The sequence below is a fragment of the Gorilla gorilla genome, chromosome 5, assembly GCF_029281585.2.
Source record: "Gorilla gorilla gorilla isolate KB3781 chromosome 5, NHGRI_mGorGor1-v2.1_pri, whole genome shotgun sequence".
Taxonomy (NCBI): Eukaryota; Metazoa; Chordata; class Mammalia; order Primates; family Hominidae; genus Gorilla; species Gorilla gorilla.
The window spans coordinates 37,435,561-37,448,626 of NC_073229.2; the positions used below are offsets into that span (position 1 = coordinate 37,435,561).

Here is a 13,066-nt window from a genome sequence, read left to right on the forward strand (position 1 = left end):
CGCCCGGCCTTTTTTTGCTTTTTTTTTTTTTTTTTTTTTTTGTTGGAGAGATGGAGTTTTGCATTTTTGCTCAGGCTGGTCTCAATCTCCTGAGCTCAAATGATCCATCCACCTCGGCCTCCCAAAGTGCTGGGATTACGGGCGTGAGCCAGTGTACCCAGCCCATTGCTAAACTTTTCTAAGACATCTCCCCTGCATCCATATTCTATTATGCTCTTAATCTTCTGCAGCTGATTTTCCTTCCAAGCAAGTCACTGCAACTGCTCTCTTTAGGGTCACCAACCTCCTTAATTGTCAAATCAAACAATCCAATAAACATTTTTTCCATCCTTATCTCATTTTGACACCTCTATTGCATTCAAACTGTTGGTCTTTTTCTCCTTCTTATAATACTCTTGTCTCTTTCTCTTTGCCCCTTGACACAATCCTCCAATCCTCAAGTCTTCATCCTTGTCATCATAATCATCATCATCATCAATCCATCATCACAACTCCTAACATCACATGCGTCACTTCATTCTGTTCTCCATTTAAATCCCCCTATCAGGAGCACTTCTACACTGCTGGTGGGAATGTAAACTAGTACAGCCACTATGGAAAACAGTGTGGAGGTTCCTTAAAGAACTAAAAATAGAACTACCATTTGATCCAGCAATCCCATTACTGGGTATCTACCCAGAGGGAAATAAGTCATTATTTGAGGAAGACACTTGCACATGCATGTTTATAGCAGCACAAGTCACAATTGCAAAATCCTGGAACCAACCCAAATGCCCATCAATCAATGAGTGGATAAAGAAACTGTGGTGTATATACACAATGGAATACTACACAGCCATAAAAAGGATTGAATTAACAGCATTTGCAGTGACCTGGATGAGACTGGAGACTATTATTATAAGTGAGGTAACCCAGGAATGGAAAACCAAACATCGTATGTTCTCACTGATATGTGGGAGCTAAGCTATGAGGACACAGAGGCATACGAATTAACACAATGGACTTCGGGGACTTGGGGGGAAAAGTGGGAGGGGGGAGAGATAAAAGACTACGCATATGGTGGGGGCAATGTATACTGCTCAGTTGATGGGTGCACCAAAATCTCACAAATCACCACTGAAGAACTCTAACCAAATTCCACCTGTACCCCAATAACTTATGGAAATATATTTTAAAAAATAACAAAACCATAAATACATAAATAAGTAAATAAATAAATAAATAAATCCCCCCTATCAGAGAGGTTTCTCCTGGCTACCCTACCCAATGTAACACCATCTGATCTTTCTATCCTCTTAAATTGTTTCTCTTCATAGCATTTTTTGCCACCCAATATTATTTTATATGTTAATTTTAATTTTTTCATTGTCTCTTCTCGCCCCACTCCCTTTCCTCCAGATTGTAAGCTTTATGATAGAATAGGAACAATATCTATCTTGTTCATTTCCATCTTATTAGTACCTAGTACTCAGTAGCTACACAGGCATATTTGTTGAATGAATAAAAGGATAAGTGAGTAAATGAAGGGAAACGGGGCCTATGAAGTGCTTTCTAGTAGCAGGCACTGTGCTTAGTTAGCACAGTATCCTGCCAGTACTGGTAGTATATGCTTTCTTACAGCTCTTTGTCTCCTAAGATGCTGCTCCAAGCTGATACTCCTATTTCGATGACCACTTCTCTGTCTCCTTTGATGCCTCCTCTTCTTCCTCTTACTGCCTGGCTACTTCCAAGATTCCCTCCTTGATGCTATGCCATCCCATTGCTCTGTGCTCTCTTTGACAGCATGTTTTAGTGTCCCGCTTCAGTGGCCCCAATAGCACAAAATTCAGTATGTCACACCTCACATCTGCAGAACCAGCTGTATTATTCATCCTTGTGGCAGACCTACCACGTCTAGGTCAGTGCTGTTGCTGGTGACTGTTTCAACATTTGCAAAGGCCTTGATGCAGGAAGAAGCCTTGAACGTTTAGGGAAGTGGTGAAAGTCCAATGTGGCTGGAATGAGGAGTGAGGGGTGCAACAGTGATAAAATATGCTGGTGAAGAAATCTTTACTGGACACCCCTTATGTGTATACAATTATCTAAGATGTGTGGGCAAAAAATTAAAGATGAACTTGATGCCCCTTCATCAATAAAGTTCGGTGATTTAGTATCACAAGCATACTGTCTAAATGGTGCTCATGTCTGTGTCCCAATCAAACACCTTTATTTCACTGTGTAAAGCCCCGCCCCTGCTTGCATCCTTTCTGACGTTCCCCTGTGGTCGATTTCACTGCTCCTGCTTACTTCACAAAACCAATTATCAGGCATTGTTTATTTTTTAAAATGGTGATCTCTATATAACATTATTCAGAACAAGAAAATATAGTTTTATTTTAAAGTGTTAAGAATCCACATGGAACTTAAATTACATGTAACAGAGGAAAGCACAGTTTTTGGAAGTGGCCATATAACTTTAAAAAGATGGGCCGGGCACAGTGGCTCAAGCCTGTAATCCCCCAGCACTTAGGGAGGCCGAGGCGGGTGGATCACCTGAGGTCAGGAGTTTGAGACCAGCCTGGCCAACATGGTGAAACCCCACCTCTACTATAAAAATACAAAAATTAGCCAGTTGTGGTGGCAGCCACCTGTAATCCCAGATACTCAGGTGGCTGAGCCAGGAGAATCGCTTGAACCCAGGAAGTGGAGGTTGCAGTGAGCTGAGATCACACCACATAGCACTCCAGCCTGGCGACAAAGTGAGACTCCGTCTCAAGAAAAAAAAAAAAAAAAGATGCCATTAGCTTTTCCCTATTGTACCCAACTAAGTTTTCTTCTTCAAAGTATTTTTTTCCTTCCTATGACTCAATTTTCTTCTATCCAGGTTCTTTGCCTTTATAGAAAAGTCCTCAATGGTAAGCAACTGCTGAAAGAAATCACATATAATGTGAGTTATCAAGGGGAATTTGAAAGAAAAGTAATTTCTTTCTAGGAATACCAGCCAAAACAAAGAAGAAGCTGAGTGTATGTAAGTGTGTGTGCATGTATACATGTGTCTGCTTATGGCAGTATTTATACATAACATGGAACCAGCTTCTGAGGTATTCTTAGACATCATCTACTTTTAAAATTTTCAAATAGTCATGAACCCAATAAGTAATGAATAAATAAGAGATGACTTCCACTATAGGTGAGGCAATTACATAGATAACTTATTTTAAAAATCTTCTGAGAAAAAACAAGCAGATATTGTAAAAAAAAAAAAAAAAGAGTAAGTTTAAGCATTTTGGAAACTGTAAGGTATTAGACAAATGCAACATGTTATTCTTATTAATAAATAATGACTTGTACATTACTTGGCTTTGCACATTTAGATATACGGTGTGACTGAAACATTATCATTGGGAGCCGCTTTAAATATAAGTGTGAAGTAAATTTGAGAGAGAATCTAGAAGAAAAGAATTACTTTTTTCTTTCTGAACTTGTCTTAGAATGTTTATAGTTGAAGGTTTTTTTTTATTTTAAATCACTGTTTTTCTTTTCTATACTAATATGTCTTCTATACTAATTATCTTCTAGTCTAATATGCCTGGACATGAAGTGAAGACAGGAGTGTAGATGTAATATTCTGCTTAGAAAGATTTGTATTTCTGTGATACTATATACCATCAGTTTAACTGATTAAAAGAATTAACCAACTGGCAACCATGGGTGTTTTCATTACTTGGGTATTTTAGCACATTTTCAACTGAGAGAGGTAAAAGAGATAGAAACCACTTGGAAATCACAGATAATAACAGGGTATATTTAGATAATGGAAATTTGATATTAATTTTGGGGAGAAATAGCTGAAATCCTGCAATATGTGGAATCAAGAACGTTGGTTATTTGTCGGGTCCCTGTATTGCACAGTTTAAAACTGATGCTTATAAGAATCGCTTGGTTTGCAAAATTGCCAAGGGACTAAATGACTTAATCAACCTTTCCCATTTTTATCTGCAGTCAATCTAAGCTTATTATTATCAAACCACTCAAGTGATGGCCCCTGATTGAAGAGAACATTCCATGGGGAACAACATGAGTAGCCTTCCCTCCTGGGAGGGGGGATATCCACAGACATTGCAATGTTCTTTTTTTCACCTTCAACCTCTATAGGTAGAAACTTAAAAGCCATTTTGAACATTATCTCATTATCCCTTCACTTTTGAACTAGGAGTTGATTACCCTTAATTTGCAAGGGGGCACTGTATTGAGAAGTAAGCCGATTTCACTAATGTTACATACAAAGCACTCTGCACCAAGCTAAGAACAGAATTCAGACCTTCAGGTCATGATTCAACCTCTGCCTCTGTATTTGCATAGCATAATATTATGAATAGGATCCTCTCCTCTTCTGAAAAATAACAAGATATTATTAACAAAAAGAATCCCTTAATGCACACTTAAAATCCTGTTTTTTAAATCAAAGGTGGCTATTTCTGGAAAAGAAATAAATTCAAGCATTCAAATATAGCAATGGTTTTATTTTATTTATTTGTTTTTCCAGTTAGAAAGCTGCTCTGTTCAATAAGAGCCCAAATGAATGACTACATTCTTCAAAGAGACAAACTAAGGTAACCCTGATTGTTATGTTGACTTTGTTAAAGGCAATGGCCCAAAGCATTAGTAATTAAAGCTCATTTAAAATTAATTTTCAGGAGCCCATAAACTCATAAAATCAGACACATGTAAAATAAACAGCTACAGATGCATTTTTGAAACCTAACAGTTTCCAAAGTGAAAAGATGGAACAAGAGAAGGAGAAAGAAAAGGGAATAAAGAGAGAGTGAGAGAAGAGAAAGTGCCCAGTATTAGTCTAAGAAGCTTGTCTTTTGAGCCCCAGTCCACTGTTTCAAAGGCAGGATTAGTTAGTTCACTTAGTAAAATTTCAAGTTGCTGAAGCATCATTGTGCTTCTCTTCAGAATGGAGCCAAATTAGATGGAGACATTGGAAAATGCTTCTCTGGGAAAACATTAATTTTGTACACATTTCTCAAAACAGATGAGAGCTCCCATTTCTACTACCTTAACTCTGCAGAAATTAATTAACTACTTTTGGCAGTGGAGTATTACCCAAGCTTTACATTGATGAAAGCTTCAACTATTCCTCACAACTTTTAGACACAGGCTTTTAGATGACCAAACATGAGTTTTGGGAAAAGTGATTAATATATCTAAACAGTGGTCCAACTTTTATTTTTAAAAATAAAATGAAAGATGTACAAACACCTTATTTTCAAAATAAGGGTTGGGAGTGAGAAATCTACTTGTGCAAATGTGGAAAAGGACAGTGGCATCTACAGTAAGCTGCAAGTGTAGATGTTTGAGTGTAAGAGCTAGAAGTGGAGTATGCATGTCGGAGAGCAAAGGACATGAAGATAAAAGTGACAGTCTCCTTTCTCTCCCTATCCCTTTCTCTCTTTACAGAATACACACTTTCAGTCAACTAAACGACCGAATACTGAAAATACAATGGCCTCAGAAAAGACAGACTATTTACAGAACTCTATTCATGAAACAGACATTAGAGACAATCCAATCCGATCTCTGTTACATTCAGTAAGTCCAGCAAAAGCCCCTGGATAGTGATGTTTGTTTTCTCTCACCAGCTCACTTGTAGTTAAGGCTGACAAGCAAAAGCCCCTGGATAGCAATGTTTGTTTTCTGTCACCAGCTGACTTGTAGTTGAGGCTGACAAGTTTAGAAAACTTGTCTAGAAGTCTGCCACCCATTTGGTGGCACAGAGCAATTCTTAGAAGGCTATTCTAAGTCCTAATTCTGCTCTCTTGAGCAACACAGGATACAATATGTTGCTCCTCTTCATCTGCAGGCAATAGTATGGTGGTCAGACCTGGGTCAGAGAGACATGGGTAGATCACTCAACCTCTCTAGTCATCAGCTTCATTACCTGTAAAAGGAAATAATTGGTATTTCCAATCCTCAGAAAAAGGATTTTTGTTAGGGTTAATGAAATAATGCACTTAGAACAATGCCTAGAATTTAACTAATGCTTAACTACATTAGCTGCTTTGATGGTGTTTAGGTGTCAGACAGCCCTGAGTTCAAATCCCAGCTCCACTGTTTAGTAGCTGTCCTTAGATTAATACATTTATCTGAGCTTCTGTTTTTTTAATCTTTGAGATGTCTATCTCACAAGGGTTTTGTAAGATTTAATGAAAAAAATTTAAAGTGGCTATTTGGCTCTAATATTTTTATCGTCATTGTCATCAGTGAACACTTAATCAATGTCCTCCTTAAATTATATTGCTAGAAACGGATAAAAAACAATTCTAAAGTAGTCAGAATCAGCCCAAAGGGTACCGTGAAGACTGTCTCCCTTGACCCTAAACATGATACAGTAGTCCTGCCACTCTCCCCCCAGTCCCCCACCACCCCCACAGCCCCCTGCACCATCCATGGTTTTGCCTTCTGCAGTTTCACTTACCCTGGCCCAACTGTCATCGGGAAATATTAAATGGAAAATTCCAGAAATAAACAATTCATAAGTGTTAAATTGCACACCGTTCTGAGTAGTGTGATGAAATCTTACACCATCCTGCTCCATCCTGCTTGGGACGTGAATCATCTCTTTGTCCAGCATATCCACACTGTATGCACTCCCTGCCCATGAATCACATAGAAACCATCTCGATGAGCAGATCGGCTGTCGCCATTTCACAGTGCTTGTGTTCAACTAACCCACATTTTACTTAGTAATGGCCCCAAAGCATGAGAGTAGTGATGCTGGCAATCTGGCTATGCCAAAGAAAGGTAAAGTGCATCCTTTAAGTGAAAAGATGAAAGTTCTCAACTTAATAAGAAAAAATACATATACTGAGGTTGCTAAAGTCTACGATAAAAATCGTTTATCCATGAAATTGTGAAGAAGGAAAAAGAACTTTATACTAGTTCTGTGGTTGCACCTCAAACTGCGAAAGTTATGGCCACAGTGCATAAGTGCTTAATTAAGATGAAAAGGCATTAAATGTGTGGGTGGAAGACATGAACAGAAACACGTTCCGATTGATGGCAATCGGGTTCGGTGCTATCTGCAGTTTCAGGCATCCACTGAGGGTCTTGAAGTATATCCCCTGTGGATAAGGGGTGGGGGGACTATTGTACATTCTTTAATGCAGTCTAACATTGTATTTGTTTTTCTTCTTTTAGACCCTTAGAAATAAGAGTATGAAAGAGAAAATACATACTCTGGAATCCATTGGTCCTACCCCACTTATTCAGAATAATTCAATTAAAAACAACATACACCATATAGGAACGTCAACAGTGAAGGTGAGTCGCATGAGAATTCTCTTTTGAAAAAGACGTATTTATACTTAATTTATTTATCCCGTCCAGTAATTACTCTGCAAACACTTGCCAAGTGCCTACAGACTGCGTCAAGCATAGCCTTACTCTCTAGCTCTCCAGGTCTCATGATTCAGGGGCATCTGGGATCCTATGACCTGTTTAACAGAACCCTATTTCTCTTAGATGGCCTTAAAATGACCTCTGTGTGATTTGCTCTACATAATTATTCATGTTTCCCAGAGAGGTAACATTATGTAGGTCTTCGAAATACAGATTTCAAATTGAAAAGGTTGAACTACCTCCCATCAAGATGGTAGCATGTGAAAGGGCAATACATTCCAATCCCAACACAGCTAACCAGTGCATAAATCACCTGGACTTCTCCCTCATCTACAGAATAAGGGCACCATTCTAAATAGTGTAAAAAGTCCCTTCTAGCCTTCTCATTCGAACATTATGTAACTGCATTATTCTATCGTTAAGAATTTCCAGGCTGGGCGCAGTGGCTCTCACCTGTAATCCCAGCACTTTGGGAGGCCCAGGCAGGTGGATCACCTGAGGTCAGGAGTTGGAGACCAGCCTGGCCAACATGGTGAAACCCCATCTCTACTAAAAAGACAAAAATTAGCTGGGCGTGGGGGCAGGCGCCTGTAATCCCAGCTACTCGGGAGGCTGAGGCAAGAGAATCACTTGAACCCAGGAGGCGGAGGTTGCAGTCAGCCGAGATCACGCCACTGCACTCCAGCCTAGGCGACAAGAGTGAAACTCCGTCTACAAAAAAAAAAAAAGAATTTCCTGTAACACAAACTACCCATCTATGTATGTCCTGGGATAATAGCCCTTGGGTCAGTCATCATAGAATCAAATCAAAAGCTGATTTCTTTGTTAACTCTCTAACAAATATTCTAGAGGAAATTCCTGATGTCCCAAAATATATGAAACCAGCCTCAAAAAAATTCCTGCACCACACAGTGCTGCTTTTCCTACCAGCTAACTTCCCTCCTCATTCCTATTTCTTTCAAGTTACAGAAGTCCATTTTGTTCATATATTTAATTGCCACAAGCTTCAAAGGAGGCCAAGCCCCACCTGGTCCCAGGGGTTAAAGGTTTGTTGGCCTTAGCAAATCAGCATTATTTTAATCCCCTCGCCAATGGCTGGTTTAGGATTGGTTTGCTGTTAAAAATGCATATTTGAGAGGAAGCTCCTTTTTCCTACCCCTTTGTTGAGCTATATGAGGTGATGCTCAGAGCTTCTGCAGCCATCTTGTGATCACGGGACCATAAACCTGAATATGGAAGTAAAGACATCAAACACAGCAAAGCAGAAAAATGGAAAACACCCAGGCCCTTCTTGACATTGTTGAGTTGCTGAGTTAACTGACTCTGATTAGTTAACTTGTCTTACTTGTTATCTGAGATTTAAAATAGTCCTTTTTCATGGTTGTTTCTCAAACTGTAATGTGACTTCAAATAACCTGTGTGTCTGATTAAAATGCAGATTCTGATGTATTATAGGAGGCCCTGGGCTGGGTCTAGGGATTCTGCAGTTCCGACAAGCTCCCAGGTGAAGGTGACACTGCCAGTTCTGAGCCTGAACTCTGAGTAAGAAGGGTTTAATTCACTTTAGATAGATATTCAGTGACTAGTAGCTGAAATCATCCTAAATGACACAACTCTTAATCTAGTATTTTCTCTCATCATCTCCTACCTGTGTTGATGAATCTATTTAAGGACCTAAAAATTTTAACATTAATTTCAGTTGCTGTTAACCTGCATGCAGTTCATGCTTTGACTCGATTCCTCGCACTTCAATACCCCACCATCACTGGCACCTTCTTATTCTTTTCTGCCTTAAATAGGGCATTCACAAGTCCCAGCACCCACGGTGGGACAAAGGCGCCTGTGAATGCTAGGTGCCTTTGCCCTGCTCTAGCGTGGAGAGCTTGCCAGCACACCTGGCCCAAAGGTGATGCAGCTGCATGCACGTCGGTTCCTTCCCTGCCATCTCCAGCTCTAAAGAGAAATGCTTGAGCGCTTTTGCAAATCAAAACCTTTTCATCCTGAATTTGGTGATTCACCCTGAATGGTGTCTTCTTGGAAAGTCTGTAATGCACTATTGTGTAAGATGGGTAAAATTGGCCTGTCTCATTGACAACGCTCTTCTCATGGCTCGGGATGAGCTGAGGGAGGCGAGAGTCACAATAAAAAGGGTTCTTTACAAACGGCCTCCCTCCCGGGTCGATGTAGCCACGCCAGCGTACCTGCGTGGGATGGATGGGCTGTCTACACCCGCTGTTGGTATCACTGCCCCCTTTATTCCTCACATCCCTCTGGATGAGAATTAGGTTTCAGCAGGTATGAAGATGGTGCTTGTTTTTAACAAGGAAAATTTACAAAGCTTCCATACTGAAAAAAAAAAAAAGTGTGGGGGAGGCAAGCATTCAAAGGCCATGCCAAATTTGCTTTTCCCCAAAGCAGGGAGAGACAAAGGAAATCCCAAGCATACCTCCCAGACACAAAGAACATGTGTTTACCCTCCAAATTCAAGCAAGTGAACTCAGCTCATTATCCCAGGAGCCGGCCACTGAGTCTATCCAGTTCAAAAAAATGCCTACGGTCCCATTCAGAGAGTGGAGTTTTATCTTTGTATTCAGTCAACTAACACTTCTTTTCACAGCAGACAACTCTACACTATGAACTTTCCCATATATTATCTTATTTGATCTCTTCAACAACCAACCCTGTCTGGTAGATACTGGAATTAGTAAGAGAAAACTCCAGAATCTGAAATGTGCCTATTGAGCCCAAGAAAGAAATTTTTACAAGAGGAAAAGCTAAAATTGCATTGGTAAACTCTGTTAAATAGTGCTAGAACAGTTTTCAGAGCAATCTATACTTTTTATTTTCCACGCAGCTAAAACAGACCTCTCCTCGGCTTGTGCCTCAGTGGGACAGTCCTGGTCTTTGCAGACAGAAAGACTGACCACCAGAACCTTGCCCTGGTAGCTTGTAGCCCTGGATTTATAATCCACAGTCACCTTGATGGGCCAGGACGATCTGGTCACAACTTGTCATGTCAGCCGCCAGCAAGCTAAGTCCAGCCCTTGGCCAAGTGTGTGTGGCTCTCTCAACTTTGTTCATTTGGATTCATTGCTGGTGTTTTAACATCTAGAGATGTCACATAAAAATCTGGATTTTTGAATTCTCCAAAGATGTCAGAAGATCTGGCTGTACTACACCGTGGGATAAACCCTCTATGTCCTGGGCAGTGGGAGTGCCTCGAATCAGGGAAGGTGGTCTCCAGCTGGCCCACAAAAGCTCTCCCTGCTGTCTTTCCAACATGGGGGCCAGTGTTGTTTGTCAAATATCTATCATTCTACACCAGGGTCTCTCAGCCTCAGCACCGTTGGTATTTGGGACCGGCCTATTCTTTGCTGTGGGGGACTGTCCTGTACATTGCAGGATGTTTAGCAGCATTCCTGGTCCCTGCCCACTAGATACCAGTAGCACCTCCCACCCCTAGTTGTTCCAAAATATCTCCAGGCATTGCCAAATGTTCTCTTTTTGGGAGTTGGAGACAAATTTCCCCGGGTTGAGAACTCCAGCTCTGCATACATGCAGCCCTCGTCAATCATTTCAGGTACTAGCCAAGCCCCCATCGATCAGTACTGGAGTCCGCATCTCCTACTGCCCCCAAATAGCCCTTCATACTACTACTGATGAAAATTCTAGACACACACACTCATTTCCTTCAATGCAGGCTTTGTGTTCCCTTTAAAATGAGTGTTGGCCTGGGTGAGGCACTATATTAAGTATCAGTCATTTATATATGTTGAAGTCTCTAGATCTTTTCTTAAGGGTAAATTTTCACAGAGGAGAGGATAAGGAGAGCCTGAAACCACTATCCCCTGAAGGAAGGTTGATAAAAGAAAGTGCTTTTAAGAAGGAAAGGGAACAGAGACAGAGTAACAAATGGGTTACGGCATTTGCTTAAGTGCCAGCCCAGCAGGCATCCGCCTGAAACATAGCTTTATGGGAATCACCTGTGCACACTCTGCAATTTACTGCTTTGAATGAGTAGGAGAGTAGATTTACGCAAGTCCGCCTCCCTCTGCCTGGCTTAATGATGCACCTCATCGTATTCTGATGAAATCTAGATGCAGTCATATTCTTGTCTTAACTAGTTGTGCTGGCAAGGGGGTCTTTCTCCAGAACTGAAATTTCTCATGTTGGCAACATAGCTAAGAAAAACATACCCATTTGCCAGCTCCCCTCATTGCTGGCCCTAATTAAAGAGGACGGTGCTGCTCCTTTGAAAATGGCTGTTGAGGTCAAGGGGATGCTGAAAGGAGGAGAACCGTCTGCCGGGGTGATTACCCCATGTGTCCTCTTAGCAGGAACACTGGGATCTGGTGAAGGGTATATTGCATCACAGGATCCAAGGAGAGTCATTCGGAGAATCTTGGAGCTACTCAAACCTAACTTCACAAATTCTTTATAATTAAGCAGCCATGTAACGTCATACACCCAATCCTCTGGAGTGTGGCCACAGCAGTACCCAGAGGAAATATATAGACTCAAAAGAATCTACTAGAGATCAAGAAGAATGAAGATTAATAAACTCAAAAATCTAGAAAAAAAAGTAAAATTTTTTAAAAGTAGAAGGAAACTATAAGAATAAAAATGGATATTAATTAAAAAGAAGCAATAAAATAGGCAGTTTTGAGAAGTATGATATAAAAAAGACATCAAAGTCATAAATAACATCAGGTATAAAAAGGGGCACATAGGTATAGTTACAGATGAGATTTTTTAAATTCTACAGTATAGGAGATCCTCTGTGCTCTGTGCCAGTCAAACCCTACCTGAAACTTTTGCTTATTTCTGCCCAACAAAGACAAGTGACCCTCTCATAATACTCTAGGCATAGCTCTATTATAGCACTTCATCATGGCATCTACTTTTTTTATTTGTCTCACTTACTAGCCCCAAAATTCTTTTATAGAAGGGAATATATCTTACTTATTTCTGTACTGTAGCTCTAGGCATGCCTGGGATACAGTTAATATATAATAAATATTTGATACATGAATACATTCAGAGAAGACTAACAGGCTGATGAAACATGAAAATTCCATCATGAGGAAGGAAATGAGGATATCTACTCTTTTTTTTTTTTTTTAATTTTTAAGACAGAGTTTCGCTCTTGTTGCCCAGGCTGGAGTGCAATGGTGCGATCTTGGCTCACTGCAACCTCCGCCTCCTGGGTTCAAGTGATTCTCCTGCCTCAGCCTCCTGAGTAGCTGGGATTACAGGCACCCCCTACCATGCCCAGCTAATTTTTGTATTTTTAGTAGAGATGGGGTTTTCACCATGTTGGCCAGGCTGGTCTCGAACTCCTGACCTCAGGTGATCCACTGGCCTTGGCCTCCCAAAGTGCTGGGATTACAGGTGTGAACCACCGTGCCCAGCCTACTCTTCAAAACAAATGATTGCAGAACACAACATAGTTGTCTGCCTTCAAAAGTGTATGGGCTGCACGCCAGTTTGAGGGACAGAGCAAGACCCTGTCTCTAAAAAAAAAAAAAAAAAAAAAAAAAAAAAAAAAAAAAGTGTATAGGTCTGTCATGGGGAGGAAAGATTAGATTTTTCTGTATAGACCCATGGAATAGAATTTAGACCAAAGTACATAACGTAAGCAGATTAAGATTTGAGTAGCAGTAGAGCCAATAGGATTACT

General features: G+C 40.5%; 1 long non-coding RNA gene across 1 annotated transcript in view; it reads right to left on the reverse strand.

The window, feature by feature from the left end:
- Positions 1-4,503: 4,503 nt before the first annotated feature.
- Positions 4,504-13,066, reverse strand: part of LOC101136127 (uncharacterized) — a 71,105-nt gene continuing 62,542 nt past the window's right edge. Inside the window, exon 4 of the long non-coding RNA XR_010134187.1 lies at positions 4,504-5,869. This is a non-coding gene — a long non-coding RNA (uncharacterized lncRNA). The remainder of the gene's footprint in view (positions 5,870-13,066) is intronic.